Here is a 20,802-nt window from a genome sequence, read left to right as displayed (position 1 = left end):
CACTTTCCACCCATCCGTCAGAGAGATGGTCTTGAAATCCCCGATGACCATCCGGACACAGGCGAGCGCGAGGCGGGGCGCGTCACACAGCCTGGCAAGCTGCAGCATGTCTACCACGTTGTCAGGAGCGAGGAAGCCCCTCTCGAGTTGGTCGACGCAGACCGTCTTCAGAGACGGCATCGAGAAGACGTGGGAGAGTACAAGCAAATGCAGAGGGTGCTCCTTCATCTGTTCCTGCTCAAACCTTCACCAAACAAATAAATCAGCGCGTCTGTTTCTCACTGAAAGATGCACGCACACATCAAAAGTCATCATCAGAAGAAGAAGAATCTGCACTGTCTTCATCAGCTTCAGTCACTGTAAACTGTTTGGGCTGAAATCTGATCTTTAGAGAATTAGAGGACAGTGAACTATCTACACGAATGAGTAGATAGCATCCATACCGTGAAGAGTAGAGAAATCTGATGAAGACACGGACTGCTTCCGAAGGCACATACATCACTTTGGTATGTATAAATTCAACATTTTTTAGCAATACCTTTGCTGTATAATGTTGGATTGAAAAGGAAGCTTGAGTTAAAAGGAAAATTAAATAAAGTTAAGTAACCCAACTCTAACTAAAGTTTTGAGATGCCTAACGGTTGTTTGGAGACCAAAGGTAAACCTATTCACAATTGAAGTTTTGAGTTTCTTGTAGTGTTGGATTAAAAAACAAGCTTCAAACTTAAAAGGGAAACTAAAATAAAAGTTAAGTACCTAACTCCAACTAAAAATTTGATATGTCTGGTGCAATGTTTGGGTTCAAATGGTAAACCTGTCGACATTTGACAGTGAAGTTTTGAGAATGTTAAATCAATCGAGTAGCTTGCAAACATAGTGTAGGGGAAGGTGGAAGAAAGTACTTGGCTGCAGAACCGCTGAGCTTAGCAACATCCTCTTCTATTTTAGAGAGGACTTCCTTCCGCTTGTCATCAGCAGCATTGAGAAACTCCATCACAAGAGGATTCAAGCTTGGCACAAGCCCAACCTACACAGCAAAAAATGAACAGAATGCATCAGATCCAGAATTCATCAACTTGATTCCAAAGCGATTTCGCTTGGCTTTATAACCAACCTCTGAAGTCAGGTGGCCCTTTGGATCCCGGCTGGTGCCACACTTCTCATTAATGAACTTGACAAAGTCATCCAAGTCCCGGCCACCATCATAATCTTCACCGACTTTGTTTCCCTTAGGGAAGAACTTCAATGTAGGGAAACCAGAAACACCATATCTGCAGAGGTATATTATTATTAAAGATGTTGTGAACATCCATATCTGTCAAACGACGAGAGAATCACTTCTGTGATTCCTGAGGAAATTTTTTCATCACAATCGCCATATAAGAAAATCCAATGGTGTTAAACTAAAGGCTGAAAGCTAATGTGCATAACAACCACTGAAATAGACAAGTCAGAATGCATACTTTTCAGCCAAGTCAGTGTGCTTGTCAGCATCAAGATTGGCAATCACAACACCGTCGTCCTGTTTGAAAACTGAAGCCAGCTTCTCATAAATCTAAATTCAAGTACATGTTCAGTCCACAAAAAAAATGAAGACCGCTGCAATAATTTGGAAATTTTCAAGCTAATACTCTACTAACCGGAGCAAGATGCTTGCAGTGACCACACCTGTAAACAGAAGGGTCAACAATGCAGTTCAATTTCAGTAAAGTAGCGTGATGGAAATAATTTAGGTGGACATAAGTTGAACATGATAACCAACCATGGGGCATAAAACTCAACAAGGACATCTTTGGTTTCATCAAGGACAATTGAGTCAAAGGTCTCTGAAGTCAGAACCACGACACTTGAAGGAATGGCAACTATCTTACATTGGTACCTGAAACACCGTGAACATCTAAGAGACAGAGAGAGAGAGAGATGTTAGATGCAAGACATAGGTCATCATCTATGGATCGATGATGCTTGGCAGATTACGTGTAGCGCTTACCAGGACTCTGATCTTCTTCCTGCAGAGGTAGAGCGCGATGGCCCTGCCGAGCTTGGAGGTGGCGCCGGTCAGGAACACCTCCCTCACGTTGCTGGGGATCTCTTCGAATAGACAGGGACGGGACTCGAACAGAACAACACATCCTAAGTACAATACGATACGACGGCGATGGCGAGGACAAGCCCAAGCACCTGGAGGAGGGAGGTAGCGTAGGAGGCATAGTTGCGGATGAGGCCCTGCGCGGTGATGCGGATCCCGTTCTCCTCGATGGTTGACTCGTTCCGCGGCCGCTCCACCCTCAGGTACCGGTCCATCTCGGCCGTGGGCCTCGCTGCTCGTCGTCCGGCGGGTTGTAGGGCTAGGTCGGATGGGATTCGAAGGATGGAGGTTGCGGTGGCAGTAGAAGGGAGGTTGCGGCGGCACTAGAAGGGAGACCCTAGGCGGAGCCAAAAATACGGTTTGCCCTGCCCCTGCTTTAGGAAAAATAGGAATGGGTGGTATGATGTGAGACTTACCCTCTGGCCTCTGGTTTAGATTTTGTTTCGTTTGAGCTGAATATACTGATTAAATGTCTAAAGCATAGTCTAGAGTCTACCATGTCATGAATCATGAAATGACAATAAAATATAAACAAAAGCATAGCCTGGGAGTTTGGGGCGTCGCGCTGGGGCACTGAAGACGACAGATCTTGCCTCTCAGCCTCGGCGATGGGCGTTGGACGCAGGAGATGGCATTAACCACCGCTATATTAATAAAACGTATTGTATATATGTGCAATACGGATATAAAGAGAAATATCTGTGGCATTAACCACCGCTTATCAGGTTGCTTATACCGTACAAAGAGACGATATTATAACTATAAACATACTGTTAATGAGAAAATAAAAAATAATCATATTTCAAACGTATAATTTTATTTGAAGAAGTTTCTTTAAGCAAGATTTTTTACCTATATGATATATAGAAACCGTATGAACATACAATCAGCTAACTAGTTCATTTTAAATTCCAAAAAAATGTTTAGTTCAATCTAATGAGAATTTACTATTGACTACGTTTTTTCACAATATGTCTTATCAGAAATATCGTATGAGACGGTTTTATGTTTACAAGTTTCTAGTATACTCACTAACATCTAAGACAATTTTGTATAGTCTATATGACTCTAATAATATCTGTATTTGAGATGGTTTCATATACAGAAGTGTCTAATATGCTAACCAAAATAAAAGACACTTCTTGTAAACTTAATGCCTCAAAAGGTATATTTATTTGAGACGCTTTTCAAAATCAAACTGTATTAAATCAATATAAGACATTTCCAACCATATATGTGTCTTAAAAACCTTCTTCATTAAAGACGGATGTCCAACAAACCGTCTTACCTTACTCGACACCATATGATAAAAGACGCTTCTATAAAATGCACTGATATTTGTCTTAAAATGTATGTCTTAAATAAGCATATTTCTAGTAGCGACTCATGAATTTTGTGTGTACTCATCATTTAAACTTTATTTAGGATTTAGCCGATTCTCCATCGGCTCTAGCATTACAGGAATGAAACCCTTCTTATTTATACTTATGAACTGGTAATTAGAAAAATCTACTCCTGTGAGACATGTAGCAGTCTCATAAGTCCATAGTACAGGGGCATCGGCCACAGCGAGATAGGCCGATACATCAGCATGTACTTGTTCTATATCATCACCTACCCATTGTATTAACATTTGATGTAATGTAGAAGGTATACATTGGTTGGCATAAATCCAATCTCTGCCTAGGATTAGACTGTAATTTCCTTCTACATCAGCGACGAAGAATGCAGCAGCAATGGTCTTAGTCCCGATGATAAATTCAATGGACATGACTCCCCTGGCTTTGATCGAACTATTAGTGGGTCATGTTGGTTTTGACAAGTTCGCCATCTTGTTTACCTAATTTTCCGTACAATGAATAAGGCATTAGATTTATAGCCGCCCCTCCATCTACCAACATTTTAGCAATCGGTATTCCATCAATGTGACTGCGCACGAAGAGCGGTTTTAAATGATTTACCGATTCCTTTGGTTTAGTGAAGGCGGCTTCTTTAGGACCAAAATCAAACTGGGCAACAACAGGTTCATCGTTGCCGACAATAGTACAATCGGTGGAAAATGTAATAACATTTACATCCATACCTGGGCGCTCTGGAGAAGCTTCATAGTCGACCAGGTCTTCTCCCAGTAGGTCGTCCTCCTCCATTGGTGTTGGCATATCGTTGGAGGCATCCTGGTGTAGTGCGGACGGTCCGGACTCAGGGGTCGGACGGTCCGCGCCTGGTGCAGATTGTTCGGCCTTGTTAGCCAGGCTGTCTGCCATACCCGCAGGGTGCTACACAAGTGTTGTTTTATTTTCTATTTTTATGGTCGTTTGCTTTTCCTCAACGGCCTTTGGTCTCCATTTCTTTTGCGGTGGCGGGTACTGTGGATGTGTGTCATTGAATATTTTTTCCGCCTCCTTTTCCTGGCTCTCTTTTGCTCTTAGGCGCTGTAATTTTCGCTTTTGGGACCGTGTCAATCCCGCTGGGCACCATCGAGGCATGGAGTATTTGGATCGGCTATTTTGAAGGCAGTTGTATCTTCTGTTTTGTTCGTGTTGGCCGATTCACCAAAAATCATCGGCCCTTCGCTTTCTTTCTGTATGACGACATCTGTTGTACCTATTTTGATGATGTCCCTTTTTGTCGTTCTTTCAGTTGCTGCAAGCATATGCCCCCCTGTCGGATTGGTTGGCCTTTGAGTCCGAGTAGTCCAGCAATCTTGTTGGGCCTGTGTCTGGTGACCGGATCGAGCGGCGCCCAATCGGTCTTGTACTGGTGGTGCTAACCTATCGAATACAGATGTTTGGGGTGCCCCCCAAGCGGGGTACTGTGGCATCCCAAGTGGATATGGTTGCATGCCCCACATTTTATTTGGGACATATGGTGGAGGTATGTATGTGTATGGATATGACATAGGTGGATATGGGAGTGGAGGTGTCCATGTAGGTATGTTAGGTCTTAATTGGAGAGTATGACCTTCCATTTTTTCCGATTGGTGGGGTGGTCCAATCGGTCTTACCTGATATTGCTCACGAATGGGCGAGCGAGGTCGCTTTGCTGGCCGGTCACTAGGGTCGGCCTTCTTTTTCACATATTTGGACAATAATTGATCGAAAGTCGGGCCGGATTTGACCAGCCGACCAGCTGCTTTAAATGTATTTGTTTTCCACATACCTATCTCTAGTCGTCGTGGTTTAAAGGTACGCGGTCGTTGTGGGTCTTGAGTATGATCGGACCGTCTGCTGGAATTCTCTGGACCGTCCGGTGTGGTCCCGGACCGTCTGTGCCTGTGCGTCGGACCGTTCGAGATGCGCAGCACAGGCTCCTGCTCCTTGGTCTACGCTTGCCCCCCAGCACTGGAGGTCGTGATGGTCACCTTAAGAGTCTCCCCTCCATCGAAAGTCTTCTCGGCCACCACTTTCCTACAAGAAATTTTATGATTCCCATCGGCCTCTCTTGCGTTGCTGATGATTATCTCTTTGTCTTTGCCCTTATTGGATGTGTTTGGCCGAACCAGGATCCTCTTGCCCTCAAAATCGATCATGTTCATTGGAAAGGGCTCCGTGTCCACCTGCATTTCTTGAAATTTCAATCGTCCTTCGTTAATGGTCGATTGAATCTGTCGACGGAATACATTACAATCATTAGTGGCATGAGAAAATGAGTTATGCCACTTGCAGTATGCACGACGTTTCAGCTCATCGGCGGATGGAACAGTGTGATTTATTTTAATGTTGTCATTTTTGAGTAACTCATCAAATATTTTATCACATTTACCAACATTAAATGTAAACTTAACCTCCTCTTGCCATTTCTTTTGAACCGGCTGCAAGGAGGAACAAGCCGAAGATTTGGCCTGCTTTGGCCAAACTATTTCAGCACCATATATTTCTGTTGATTCGTCATTCGAGCTACTTTTGTCGCACTCTACTATGTGGACATTGTGACGAATGGTTTTGGCAGTCTCTTTGCTTCGGCTTTCACAGGACAAAGCTCTCTGGTGTAATTGTGCTAGCGTGAAAAATTGGATGCCTTCTAATCTTTCTTTTAAATAATATCGCAGTCCATTAAAGGCTAATCCTGCTAGCTGTTTTTCTGCTAAGTGTATTTGGAAGCATTGGTTTCTTGTATCCCGGAACCTCCGAATGTATTCATTAACCGATTCATCCTTCCCCTGTCGCAGGGCCACTAGGTCTACCAAATCTAACTCATAGCCACCAGAGAAAAATGGTCATGGATTTTTTGTTCTAACTCCCCCATGACAAAATAGAATTAGGAGGTAAAGTGGTGTACCATGCAAACGCGGTTCCTATTAAAGACAATGAAAATAAACGCACGCGAAATGCTTCTGTGTCGGCCAATTCTCCTAATTGTGCTAAGAACTGGCCTATGTGTTCACGCGTGTTTTTTCCTTGGTCACCCGAAATTTTTGCGAATTCGGGTATCCTAGTTCTCTGGGGGTATGGGTGGTGATCAAATCGGCTGTCATAAGGTTTCCGATATGATTGCCCCCTAGGTACCATGCTTACTCCGAGCTTATCTCGGAACGCCCTGACTATTTCCTCCCTCACTATATCAATGGCAGCCAGTGCGAGACCACCGGCTCTCTGGTCAAACATAGGTGGGGTTGTCTGGATATTAGCGTGTTGTCTTCCCTGTAACACCCCTGGTGTTACTGTAACTAAAACTTGAGCATGGCATCATAAGCATTGGCATTGCATATGTTTGATACACCTAGAGTGCATTCACTAGGCAAAAATTTCAAACAAGTTGTATTGTTTAAGTGTTTTTGCAAATAGAACCCTAGATAGGAAACTTAACCCTAAATAGGGATTAAAGGGGTAAAACTTAACCCAAGTTGAGAAAACCTAAAGACTTTAGGGAAATAGTTATAAAATATCCCCAAAAATAAAGTTGAATCACATTTATACCCCTGGGATACCAGAAACCCTAATTGGAACCCTGGAAAACCCTAAAACCAAACCCTAGGGGCCTATGTGCAAAATTAGTCCACTTTTGGACTAAAGTGCAAAAACCAAGTTAAGTAGGTATCTTAAGTCATTTGGGTCACAAATTTGTGAGTTTGCAAGTTAAACCCTAAGAATTGGACTTATGTGCAAAAGAGCCACACTCTTTCTCAAATGCCTAAGTCTGATTTCAGTGATATTGGCTCAACTTTGGAGTCTTGTATCTTTCAAATTCTAGGATCTTTGCCCTAGGTCACCACACCAAATTTGTAGAGCAATTAAAGGAGAACAACTTTGCTTAAGAGAGTGAGCATAGTTGTTATGAAGAATTCTGAGATAAATGAGCCTAAAGTTGGACTGTCAGGCTGTTATGGTCTGAATTTTCAGACTAGCAGTGGACTAACATCGACTTCAAGCTAAATTTTGAGCATGATCCAATGGAAATCTACCTATGGTGGCCATAGCAAGTTTGTAGTTGGTATAATGCTCTACAAGTTTGCTGCAAAGATTAACTTGTGTTACCACAGGAATTTTGGAGAAAATCGACCCTCAACTCTGGCTGTCAGGTGCTCTGATGGGGTGTTCACCATGGTACAGTGTACAGCTGAAACAGATAAGATCGCCAGCAAACCCACCGCCGACGACCAATTCCGCCGTGATTCGTGCTGTTGCCGGCCCAACTTGTGCTCGGGATGGGCGGATAAGAACACACGGTAAAAGATCCTCGCCGACGGTGAGCTGGAGATCACTCCGGTGACTCCCCGTGGCTCTCTCTTCCTCTTTGCGGCTGAGCGGATTTACTCACCGGTGACCGCCGCCTCCCGGCTGTGCGCCGCGTGGCTTAGCCTTTCCACTGCACCGCCGTGACACCTTAAGGCTGTCCCATCGTCGCCGGGGAGATTGCCACGCCGTTAGCCACGGATTTACATGTGCCAGTTCTTTCTTCCACCTCCGGCCGCCGCGCGTCTCGCTCTGAATTCGCGGCCACCGCCCGTTGGCACTATAATTTGACCCCTCCCCGAACTCCGTAGGGTAGTAAGCTGTCCAGCCACCACGAATCAGCCACGGTCGTTCACTGGAATCCGCGAATTTGGAATTCTCCCCAAATCAGGTTTCCGCCACCGCAAGAAACTGCTCACCACGGCCAGCCCTTTCTAGGTCCGTTCATCCCTCACTCTCCTTTGTTTGAGCACTCTTGTCAGCCTGTGATGCTTACCGAGCCTCCAATTTGAACTAAGAGACCACCACTCGTCGGGAACGCGATCAAACGATCATGGTCTTCGCGGTTCTCGTGGGCAGACTAGAATAACTCACCAATTGTGCAATTAACTTGGGGGAATTACTCGGGGTAGCTTGGATTTGGTGTCCGCCGCTCGGGTGCGCCGGTCATCGCTTCAATCGGCCGGTGCAGTGGCTCGCCGGAGCTCCTCCGTGCGCTGCCGCCGTCGAGGACGTATCGGGTAAAGAAATAGAAGGGGAAGGGTCTTTCTGTAATCTGTTAGCAGCACACAGGAATAGTACAGGAACTTATTTCCAGTTACCCAGAAACCCAGGGACCTTTCCGCAAGATCGCCAGCGCGGGCGCGCGCGCGGGCGCCTTTCTCTTTCTGTCTGGGCCGCTTGGGCCGAAACCAGCCTAGAACTATTCACTGGTTTTCCTTTTTCCTTTATTTCCAGAGCCAAAACAATTATAAAAAAATGTAGAAAAATGGTAAAATTGTGAAACCAATTTTCCTAGGCTCCTTATTTTCCCTAGAATTTAATAAAAATAGTTTTATGATTTTTAGAGAAAATAAGAAATTTTAGGGCATTTAAAGTAGTTAAAAGTATTAGTTATGGATTTTTAGAAAATAATTGGTAAGTCCAAAAATGCCCAAACTTTTTATGGGAACTTAAAGAAATATTTAGAAGCCTTGGGTAGGGTTTGAGTTGATTTGGACCCTGTTTGATAACTAGAACCCAAAACCACCCCCTGCCCTATGAACTCCTTTACCGACTCCGGAAACCCTAAGTTCTCGGAGTTCCGTGAAGGAAAGTTGTATTCAAGACTTAGATAATAAATCTTTATTATCTTCGCACTCTCATGCGCATTACATGGCATCCATTCTTATATATGTATATATATGGTTATGTTAGAACGTGAAGAAGAAATAGAAGTCACCGAAGAAAGGACACCACCACCCTCGGATTCTCAAGCAGGCAACTGCTTCTACTTCGATATTTGTGGATCCGAGCCAGACTCACCTGTTAACGAAGGCAAGCCCCGGTGCATTTGCCACCTCCCTTGATGTTTTTAAAATCTTTCTCACTTGCTTGCTGCATTAGGTGATAGGAGTTGATTGATTAAACAATTCCTGCATTACCTTCCTTGATCTTGATTACCCTCCTTGAAACCCTGTTTTTACAAAAAGGTTTTACTATGCTTAGTATTGCTCTAGAAAAACAAAAGGATTTGTTTTACAAAAGATGTTTGGCAAAGTGGGAGGGTTGTTTTCAAAAATAAAACTTGATGGTGGATCCATCATGGCCGTGATGGATTCAACATCGGAAAAGATGTACCTCTGCCAGGTACCAAGTTTTTGGGTTGAAATGATTAAGCTGAGACCGGGTGGGTGACTTGCACGAGAAAGGAGTCTCGGTGTAGTGTCTCCGTCTGAGTCGATTAAGGACCTTGTCGATGTAGGCCTGCTGACCGAGGACCCTTTAACTGGTCACATGCCTCGTCATGGGTAAGCCTTGCCTCGGGCAGACTAAGGCCAGAATAAGATAACACGAAATGGGCGTGGAGCGGTGGCGAGAGTAGCGTGTACCCTCCGTGGCAAGAGGCTGGACGGTGGTGTATCTGTGCTCTCGGTTTGCGTGAACCTGATCTGGTCTTAAGAACCCTGGTGGCGGGTTGACATATGCAAGGGTTAAGTGCTACATATGTCGTGTGATTGGAGATCCTCAGCTGAGTATAATCGATTCGGATCGCCGTACCTCCGCGGTTATGGAGACTTGGCCACTGACTTACACGTAGCATTCCACTAAAGATGATGGGTTTTTGTTAAGAAATTGGCTAGTGCAGGACCAGTGATTGAACTAGGATAGAAAGAACTCTAGTTGCAGGTAATTATACTTAACTTGACAAATAAAATTGGATTTTTAAGGATCCACTTTAGTAAGCATTTCTGCAAAACAGAGTCTTTGATTATTGAAAAGCCTTACCTTGACTCCCATATAACCAGCATACCCTTGAGAGTCTTTTCTTTAGTCGGGTAAGACTTGCTGAGTAATTCCATACTCAGGGTTTATCCCTTCGTTGTTTTTAGGTGAGGAAGTAGCAGATTTCTGTTGCTTCTGTGCCAAGGTGGTTCCTAAGGAGGAAAAACAAGACTGAAGTGCGGGAGGACTCGGTCTTCCACATAGAAACCTTTTGCTTAAAACTTATCGGGAGGAGTCTGTGCCTCCTTTGGTTTGTATAATATTATTACCCAGCACTCGCTTTTTAGTTCTGGTCTGTAATAAAACAACTTGAGCTTGCCTTTTAATAAATGTAAGTTATGTAATCACTTCCGCATTTCTTTATCTCCGATGTTCTGTAATGTCTGCAAGACGGGTGAATCGTTCCTGGTGAGGTAAAGAAAGATACCGAACTTGTCAAGTAGTTTAGGGGCACCTACAGGGTTGTCTGAGGTCCGTTGGACAAAGACAACTGTAGGTGGGCCTAATTACTTGGGAGGTTCCGTCATAGCTGGTATCGGAGCGTAGCCCTTCTTTGCAGATATTATGAGTCATCTTCAAAAAGATTTTCTAAAAAGTGTTATCTAAAAACTCTTTTCTCTTCTTACCTAAGTATTCTGAAGAGTTTATCTTAAAGACCAGATAGAAAGAGTGCAATGTATAGAAGGTTGAATCGACTAAGGTTGATTCTGTACTTACACATGCATCATGCTAAGAATTATACTAATAAAGTTTTCCCCCTTAGAAAGATGTCGCCCCGCACAAGGCTAACGGCACGCAAGTCAACTGGACCAATCGGTGTGCCCCGGCATCAACTGGCCCCTCGACATGAAAACAGTAGCAGCGGGAGCAATGACCCAATAGGAGATCTTGAAGCCCGAGTGAGTCGACTTCAAGCGGCGCTGCAACACAGGACCGATGCTTGGGTCGCGGATGGAGATAGAATAAATGAACTAAGAAGGGACATCCGTCACCTGCAGGATCAGCTTGCTGATCGGGACTTAGCACTTGACTGGGCAGTACAGTCCCGTTTGCTGGCATGTGCTAAGGAAGCTAGGGCTCAGGCCCGAATCAAGGAACTTAGCTCAACTGTCGACGACCTGCAGGTCTTTTGCAATACGTTGCATGAAGAAGTCCATGTACTGTACTCGCAATTACACCCTAGTGCACCTGCACACCCTGCTGAGGCGGAAGCCGAACCCTCCCACGTTGCGGGACGCGCGCTGGGTGGGGAGTTAGACCTTTTTAAGCCCCCTCCTTCCATGAGGTTGGTTGACGTCTGGACTCCCACACCTGACGATGAGGCCGCCAAGAGTAATGGGAAGCAGGACTAAAGGTGTAATAGAGGTAGAAGTAGAGTAGTGTATTGTAGGTTGTACTGGTGTATAATAGGTAATGCTATTGTATACTAGGTATTGTACCCTGTTGTAAGAGTCTTGAGTCTGTAACATTACTTTTGGTAATGTAAAATGGAATGGCTTTTTCTTTGGCATATCATATTGTTTTCAAATGTTGTTGCCACAGATGCCTTCCAAGACTCGAGCTCAGGATGGAGCTGGTACTTCTCGGGGGCGGGAATCTACACCCAATCCACCCCCTGTTCCTTCGACATTGGCGGATGCAATTGCCGCCTTAGTGAACGCAACTGCTGACAATACCCGCTTCCTAAGAGAAATAGCGAGCCAACAATTCCAGCAGCCTGGTGGGCAGGGCTATCAACAAGGCCCCCGCGAAACTACTTATCTGGATTTCTCGGAAACCCGTCCACCACTATTTGTGAAAGCTGAAGATCCACTGGAAGCTGATGAATGGATACAGGTTATTGAGTAGAAATTTGGTCTTCTATGTTGTTCAGAGACACAGAAGCCGTTATTCGCAGCACAACAACTACGTGGCCCTGCCAGTACTTGGTGGGGTAATTTCGTGGCCGTTCAGCCGACCAATCATCAAGTAACCTGGGAGGAATTCAAAGTGGCATTCCGTGAGCATTATATACCCGAAGGTGTTCTGCATATGAAATAAGAAGAGTTCATGAAGCTTAAATAGGGAGGAGATACTGTCAATCAGTATCTCAACAAGTTTAATCACCTGTCCCAATATGCAATTGATCAGGTGAACACTGATCTGAAAAAGAGACATTGCTTCATGAGAGGACTAAATGATCGGCTACAGAGGAAAATGGCTGCTTGTATTGACTTGACGTATGGAAAGGCTGTCAGCACAACCCTATCTGTTGAAGCAAAATATGCAGAATCCGGAAAGAACAAGGGATTTGGTGGTGAGAAGACTAATCAAGGTCAAGCAAAAAGGCAACGGTTTATTCTCCGGCCTTCTAACCAAACTCCTCCACGTGCACCAACTTTCCCTTTCAAGCAGCCAATAATTATTCGTCCCAACAAAGCCCCCACTGCCCCAAGTCAGCCGGGTGCCCCAGGCACTCGATTCCCTGCCTTACCTAGCTCTTCAACCGGATGTTTTAATTGTGGCAAGTCTGGACATTTCATCAAGGACTGCTCATATCCCAAGCAGAATCAAGCAAATAGTCAACAAGGATCGGGTAATTCATCTCAAAGCAAGGGAAATGTCAAGGGCAAAAATTTCAAGAAGACGGGACGCATGTACTATACTCAAGTGGCCACTACACCGGAAGGAGAACCGGTGATGATGGGTACGTTTCTCGTGGCCAGTCACCCTGCAATTATTCTTTTTGATTCTGGTGCTTCGCATACGTTCATTAGCAAGAAATTTGTGGAGCAACATCACATTGCATGCCATGAATCAAAAGAGGGATTTAAAATAAACTCACCTGGGGGACAAATCTTTACTAGAGAAGTGGCCTATCAAGTGCCCGTATCATTGGCCGGACGAGACTTTCCTACCAATATGATCGTCCTAAAAGGCCAAGACATAGATGTTATTTTGGGTATGAATTGGTTGGCCAAGCATAAAGCAACACTCAATACTGATCAAAGAACCATCAGGTTGAGTCATAATCAAGAAGAAATTCTTTTGTCCATCCCTATTCCGAACAAAACCACTGGCAGAGTTTATGAAGTTATGGTACCGGAAATCAAGGATATCCCGGTAGTGTGCGAGTTCCCTGATGTCTTTCCCGAGGATTTGCCGGGACTGCCACCTGAACGGGAGGTAGAGTTTGTAATAGAGTTGAAGCCCGGTACGGCTCCTATTTCTCGAAGATCGTACCGTATGCCTCCTAATGAGTTGGCAGAGTTGAAGATTCAATTGCAAGACCTCCTCGAGAAAGGATTTATCCGGCCAAGCTCATCGCTATGGGGTTGTCCAGCCATATTCGTCAAAAAGAAGGATCAAACCTTACGGATGTGTGTGGATTATCGACCCTTGAATGAGGTCACCATCAAAAACAAGTACCCTCTTGCAAGGATTGACATTTTATTTGATCAATTGACTGGAGCTAGGGTATTTTCAAAGATTGATCTCCGATCGGGCTATCACCAGATCCGTATTCGACCTGAAGATATACCAAAGACTGCGTTCACTACGCGATATGGATTGTTTGAATATCTGGTAATGTCTTTTGGGTTAACAAATGCTCCGGCCCACTTCACATATTTGATGAACTCGGTATTCATGCTCGAGCTAGACAAGTTTGTGGTGGTCTTCATTGATGACATTTTGATATACTCCAAGAATGAAGAGGAGCACGCCCAACATTTACGGATCGTATTAACGCGCCTGAGGGAACATCAGCTGTATGCTAAGTTCAGCAAGTGCGTGTTTTGGCTGGAGGAAATTCAATTTCTAGGACATGTTCTATCTGCCAGAGGGATTGCGGTAGACCCCAGCAAGGTCAAGGACATTTTGGAGTGGAAACCCCCGACCACTGTTCATCAGGTCCGAAGTTTCCTTGGACTGGCTGGATATTATCGCAGATTTATACCAGACTTTTCTAAGCTTGTGAAGCCAATCACAAGTTTATTGAAGAATGATGTTAAGTTCAGTTGGTCTTCAAAGTGTGATGAAGCCTTTAAACAATTGAAGACATTACTAACCACTGCCCCGGTATTGGCTCAACCGGACATCACCAAGCCTTTCGATGTATATTGTGATGCATCTGGCAGTGGACTCGGCTGTGTATTAATGCAAGAGGGCCGAGTAATTGCGTATGCTTCACGGCAGTTACGCCGACATGAAGAGCATTACCCAACTCATGATCTGGAGTTAGCTGCTGTGGTTCATGCCCTGAAAATTTGGCGTCACTATCTGCTGGGAAATATCTGTCATATTTATACAGATCATAAAAGCTTGAAGTACATCTTCACCCAGTCAGAATTAAATATGAGGCAGAGACGATGGCTTGAGCTTATTAAGGACTATGAACTGGAAATCCATTATCACCCAGGCAAAGCCAATGTTGTGGCAGATGCATTAAGCCGTAAGGTTTTTTGTCATTGTCTTACAATGAAGACCTCTGACAACACTTTATGTCAAGAGATGGAGAAGCTAAACCTGGGAATGGTCCAACAAGGAACTTTGAATCAGCTAAAGCTTGAGTCAGTCCTCTTGCAAAGGATAATTGATGCCCAAAAGGATAATGAAGGCATGAAACACATTCGTGAAAAGATAAGGGCTGGAAAAGCCAAATGTTTCAAAGAAGATAATCAAGGTGTTGTATGGTTTAATAACTGCATAGTAGTGCCAAAGAATGAAGAGCTCCGCCAGCAGATTCTTGATGAAGCACATCTTAGCCGCTATTCTATTCATCCCGGAAGCACTAAGATGTACCAAGACTTAAAGCAACATTACTGGTGGACAAAGATGAAGATCGAAATTGCACGCTATGTGGCTAGATGTGACACCTGCAGGCGTGTCAAGGCCATACATTTGAAAGCTGCAGGTCCATTACAGTCGTTACCAATACCGACATGGAAATGGGAAGACATAAGTATGGACTTTATTGTGGGATTGCCCAGGACCGCAAAAGGGTATGACTCTATCTGGGTGATTGTTGATCGACTTACAAAGATTGCTCACTTTCTGCCAGTCAAGACAGATTCCCCGGTTACGGTCTATGCCCAATTATACATTGCTCGTATTCTTAGTCTGCATGGTGTTCCGAAGACCACAGTGTCGGATCGTGGACCTCAATTTGTAGCCAAGTTTTGGGAAGCGCTTCACAAATCCTTGGATACTAAGTTGCTCCACAGTTCGGCCTATCATCCTCAAACCAGTGGACAGACTGAGCGAGTTAATCAGATACTCGAGAATATGTTGCGAGCATGCGTTCTAGACTTCTCACCAAAATGGGATGAATGTTTGCCTTTGGCGGAGTTTTCATATAATAATAGCTATCAAGAAGGTATCAAAATGGCACCCTTTGAAGCTTTATATGGACGACGGTGTCGTACTCCGCTAAATTGGTCTGAACCAGGAGAAAGGTACTTCTTTAGGCCTGATATGGTGATGGAGGCCGAGGAAAAGGTTCAAAAAATTATTCATAATATGAAGAGAGCACAAGCTCGTCAGAAGGGTTATGCAGACAAACGGCGAATGCCCTTATATTTTCATGAAGGAGACTATGTCTACCTGAAAGTTTCACCCATGAAGGGAGTATCACGTTTCGGGGTTAAAGGGAAGCTTGCACCCAGGTACATTGGTCCATTCCTGGTGCTTGAGCAATGTGGACCAGTGGCATACCGACTCCAACTACCCGAAACATTGTCTGCTGTGCATAATGTGTTCCATGTGTCACAATTGAAGAAGTGTCTTCGGATTCCCGATCGAACCATTGAAGTGACAGATGTTGTCCTTGAACCGGACCTGACATATTCTGAGCACCCTATTCGAGTCTTGGATCAAAAGGACAGGGTTACCCGAAGAAAAACCCTCAAATTCTATAAGATACAGTGGAACCAGCATTCTGAAGATGAGGCTACATGGGAAACTCAAGACTTTTTAGATAAGAATTTCCCAGGCTTTTTAGCCTCTTGTAAACTGTAAAGCCTGCATAGCTGTGTAACAAATAAGTGACCCCCACATCACCCTTGCCTTGTACCAAAAATAAGGAAATAAAAGTATGCCGTGTTTCCTTTTCCATTACTTACCCTAGGACTTTTAATCTCGGGACGAGATTCTTTTATGGGGGGAAGGATGTAACACCCCTGGTGTTACTGTAACTAAAACTTGAGCATGGCATCATAAGCATTGGCATTGCATATGTTTGATACACCTAGAGTGCATTCACTAGGCAAAAATTTCAAACAAGTTGTATTGTTTAAGTGTTTTTGCAAATAGAACCCTAGATAGGAAACTTAACCCTAAATAGGGATTAAAGGGGTAAAACTTAACCCAAGTTGAGAAAACCTAAAGACTTTAGGGAAATAGTTATAAAATATCCCCAAAAATAAAGTTGAATCACATTTATACCCCTGGGATACCAGAAACCCTAATTGGAACCCTGGAAAACCCTAAAACCAAACCCTAGGGGCCTATGTGCAAAATTAGTCCACTTTTGGACTAAAGTGCAAAAACCAAGTTGAATAGGTATCTTAAGTCATTTGGGTCACAAATTTGTGAGTTTGCAAGTTAAACCCTGAGAATTGGACTTATGTGCAAAAGAGCCACACTCTTTCTCAAATGCCTAAGTCTGATTTCAGTGATATTGGCTCAACTTTGGAGTCTTGTATCTTTCAAATTCTAGGATCTTTGCCCTATGTCACCACACCAAATTTGTAGAGCAATTAAAGAAGAACAACTTTGCTTAAGAGAGTGAGCATAGTTGTTATGAAGAATTCTGAGATAAATGAGCCTAAAGTTGGACTGTCAGGCTGTTATGGTCTGAATTTTCAAACTAGCAGTGGACTAACATCGACTTCAAGCTAAATTCTGAGCATGATCCAATGGAAATCTACCTATGGTGGCCATAACAAGTTTGTAGTTGGTATAATGCTCTACAAGTTTGCTGCAAAGATTAACTTGTGTTACCACAGGAATTTTGGAGAAAATCGACCCTCAACTCTGGCTGTCAGGTGCTCTGATGGGGTGTTCACCATGGTACAGTGTACAACTGAAATAGATAAGATCGCCAGCAAACCCACCGCCAACGACCAATTCCGCCGTGATTCGTGCCGTTGCCGGCCCAACTTGTGCTCGGGATGGGCGGATAAGAACACACGGTAAAAGATCCTCGCCGACGGTGAGCTGGAGATCACTCCGGTGACTCCCCGTGGCTCTCTCTTCCTCTTTGCGGCTGAGCGGATTTACTCACCGGTGACCGCCGCCTCCCGGCCGTGCGCCGCGTGGCTTAGCCTTTCCAATGCACCGCCGTGACACCTTAAGGCTGTCCCATCGTCGCCGGGGAGATTGCCACGCTGTTAGCCACGAATTTACATGTGCCAGTGCTTTCTTCCACCTCCGGCCGCCGCGCGTCTCGCTCTGAATTCGTGGCCACCGCCCGCTGGCACTATAAATTGACCCCTCCCCGAACTCCGTAGGGTAGTAAGCTGTCCAGCCACCACGAATCAGCCACGGTCGTTCACTGGAATCCGCGAATTTGGAATTCTCCCCAAATCAGGTTTCCGCCACCGCAAGAAACTGCTCACCGCGGCCAGCCCTTTCTAGGTCCGTTCATCCCTCACTCTCCTTTGTTTGAGCACTCTTGTCACCCTGTGATGCTTACTGAGCCTCCAATTTGAACTAAGAGACCACCACTCGTCGGGAACGCGATCAAACGATCATGGTCTTCGCGGTTCTCGTGGGCAGGCTAGAATAACTCACCAATTGTGCAATTAACTTGGGGGAATTACTCGGGGTAGCTTGGATTTGGTGTCCGCCGCTCGGGTGCGCCGGTCATCGCCTCAATCGGCCGGTGCAGTTGAAAGGGAAATGTGCCCTTGGGCCATTTCTAAGTATTTTGGTGATTGAGTGCAAACACAAAGTGCTTAAATGTGAAAATGTGCCCATGGTTGAACAAAGTGCAAATCACAAGTAAAGGTATGTTTCTAAGCCTTAGTACATTGGTTTTGTGTACTAATATCTTGTCTAAGTGTTAGAAACAGAAAGAAGAAGAGAAGAGAAGACTTGGCTGTGTACAGCCAAGGGGCTGTTTCGGTCTGGTGCACCGGACTGTCCGGTGGTGCACCGGACAGTGTCCGGTGGTGCACCGGACAGTGTCCGGTGCGCCAGGCTGCCTCGGCCGAAGAGGCCGCTCTCGGGTTTTTCTCCGGCGACTTCGGCTAAAATTCACCGGACTGTCCGGTGTGCACCGGACTGTCCGGTGAGCCAACGGTCGGCCGGGCCAACGGTCGGCCGCGCGATCGGCGCGCGACACGTGGCCGAGCCAACGGTCGGAAGGAAGCACCGGACTGTCCGGTGTGCACCGGACTGTCCGGTGCGCCAGATCTGCAACGGTCGGCAACGGTCGGCTGCGCCTATTAAGGAAAGAAATCGGGCACCGGACAGTGTCCGGTGTGCACCGGACTGTCCGGTGCGCCCGACGACAGAAGGCAAGAATGGCCTTCCAGATTTGTTCTCAACGGCTCCTAGCTGCCTTGGGGCTATAAAAGGGACCCCTAGGCGCATGGAGGAGATAACCAAGCAACTCTTGAGCATTCCTGATCATCCACACTCAGTCTTTGCGCATCCGTTTGTGATTCTAAGTGATTCGAGCTCTGTTCTTGTGAGAAACTGTGAGATAGTCTTTGAGCTCGATTCTTGGCCGTGTGTGTGCGCATTTCGCTGTGGATTTGTGTGTGTTGCTTCCCTCCCTTACTCCGTGCTTCTTTGTGAATCTTAAGTGTAAGGGCGAGAGACTCCAAATTGTGGAGATTCCTCGCAAGCGGGATTGAGAAAAGAAAAGCAAGAACACCGTGGTATTCAAGTTGATCATTGGATCACTTGAGAGGAGTTGAGTGCAACTCTCGTCTGTTGGGACGCCACAACGTGGAAGTAGGCAAGTTTTGTACTTGGCCGAACCACGGGATAACCACCGTGTCATCTCTGTGATTGATTTCTTGTGGTTATTGTGTTTTGACTCCTCTCTAGCCACTTGGCCATAATTGTGCTAACACTTAACAAATTTTTGTGGCTTAAGTTTTGAAGTGTTACAGGATCACCTATTCACCCCCCCTCTAGGTGCTCTCAATTGGTATCAGAGCCGTTCTCTTCAAGAAAGGGACTAACCGCCCGAAGAGATGGATCCTAAGGGGAAGGGAATTGTGATCAACGACAAGGAGAAGGAGTCTTTTGTCAACGAGCCAAGGGATGACAAGTCCAACAACTCGGGCTCGGGCCACAAGCGAAAAGATGGGAAGAAGAAGAAGACAAGACGCATCAAGGAGATCGTCTACTACGACAGCGATGAGTCCTCTTCTTCCCAAAAGGACGACGACCACGACAAACAAAAGACGGTTAACTCAAACTTTTCTTTTGATTATTCTCGCATTCCACATAGTTCGAATTCGCATTTGCTTTCCATTCCTCTTGGTAAACCTCCACACTTTGATGGGGAGGACTACGGATTTTGGAGTCACAAAATGCGTAGTCATTTATTCTCTCTCCATCCAAGCATATGGGAGATTGTAGAGAATGAAATGAAATTTGATAGCTCGGATAGCCCTATGTTTATCAATGAACAAATTCATAAAAATGCACAAGCTACTACTGTTCTCTTAGCATCTTTGTGCAGGGAAGAATACAATAAGGTGAGCGGCTTGGACAATGCCAAGCAGATATGGGACACCCTCAAGATCTCTCACGAGGGGAACGACATCACCATGCTCACCAAGATGGAGTTGGTGGAAGGCGAGCTTGGACGATTCGCCATGATAAGGGGAGAAGAGCCAACTCAAACCTACAACCGGCTCAAGACCCTTATCAACAAGATAAGGAGCTACGGAAGCACGCGTTGGACGGATCACGACGTCGTCCGCCTAATGCTCAGGTCATTTACCGTTCTTGATCCTCATCTCGTGAACAATATTCGTGAGAATCCCAGGTACACGATGATGACGCCCGAAGAAGTACTTGGAAAATTCGTGAGCGGGCGGATGATGATCAAGGAGGCAAGATACGTCGACGATGCGTTGAACGGTCCACTCCACGAGTCTCAACCCGTTGCTCTAAAGGCAACAAGGAGCAAGGAGTCGCTACCTAGCAAGGTGGCGCAAGTTGAGGCGGCTGGGCTCAATGATGAAGAGATGGCTCTTATCATCAAAAGATTCAAGACGGTGCTAAAGGGTCACAAGGGGCAGCCAAGCAAGAACAAGACAAAGGGAAAGCGATCATGCTTCAAATGCGGTAAGCTTGGTCATTTTATTGCTAACTGTCCCGAAAATGATAGTGACCAGGAGCAAGAAAAAAATGGGAAGAGGGAAAAGAAAAAGAATTACAAGAAGGCCAAGGGTGAGGCACATCTCGGCAAGGAGTGGGATTCGGATTGCTCCTCCTCCGACTCCGACAATGAGGGACTCGCCGCCACTGCCTTCAACAAATCGGCTCTCTTCCCCAACGAGCGTCACACATGCCTTATGGCAAGGGAGAAGAAGGTATGTACTCGCAACT

The 20,802-nt window shown here is 45.3% G+C and overlaps 1 long non-coding RNA gene across 1 annotated transcript; it reads right to left on the bottom strand.

The window, feature by feature from the left end:
- Positions 1-1,122: 1,122 nt before the first annotated feature.
- Positions 1,123-1,882, bottom strand: LOC103635365 (uncharacterized). Its single transcript, XR_557340.4, has 4 exons — positions 1,763-1,882; positions 1,641-1,668; positions 1,464-1,555; positions 1,123-1,271 (listed from the first exon to the last, which is right to left on the bottom strand). It is a non-coding gene; the product is annotated as an uncharacterized lncRNA (long non-coding RNA).
- Positions 1,883-20,802: the final 18,920 nt, after the last annotated feature.

The sequence above is a fragment of the Zea mays genome, chromosome 8 (assembly GCF_902167145.1).
Source record: "Zea mays cultivar B73 chromosome 8, Zm-B73-REFERENCE-NAM-5.0, whole genome shotgun sequence".
In the NCBI taxonomy this organism is placed as follows: domain Eukaryota; kingdom Viridiplantae; phylum Streptophyta; class Magnoliopsida; order Poales; family Poaceae; genus Zea; species Zea mays.
This window is presented reverse-complemented; position numbering and strand designations above follow the sequence as displayed.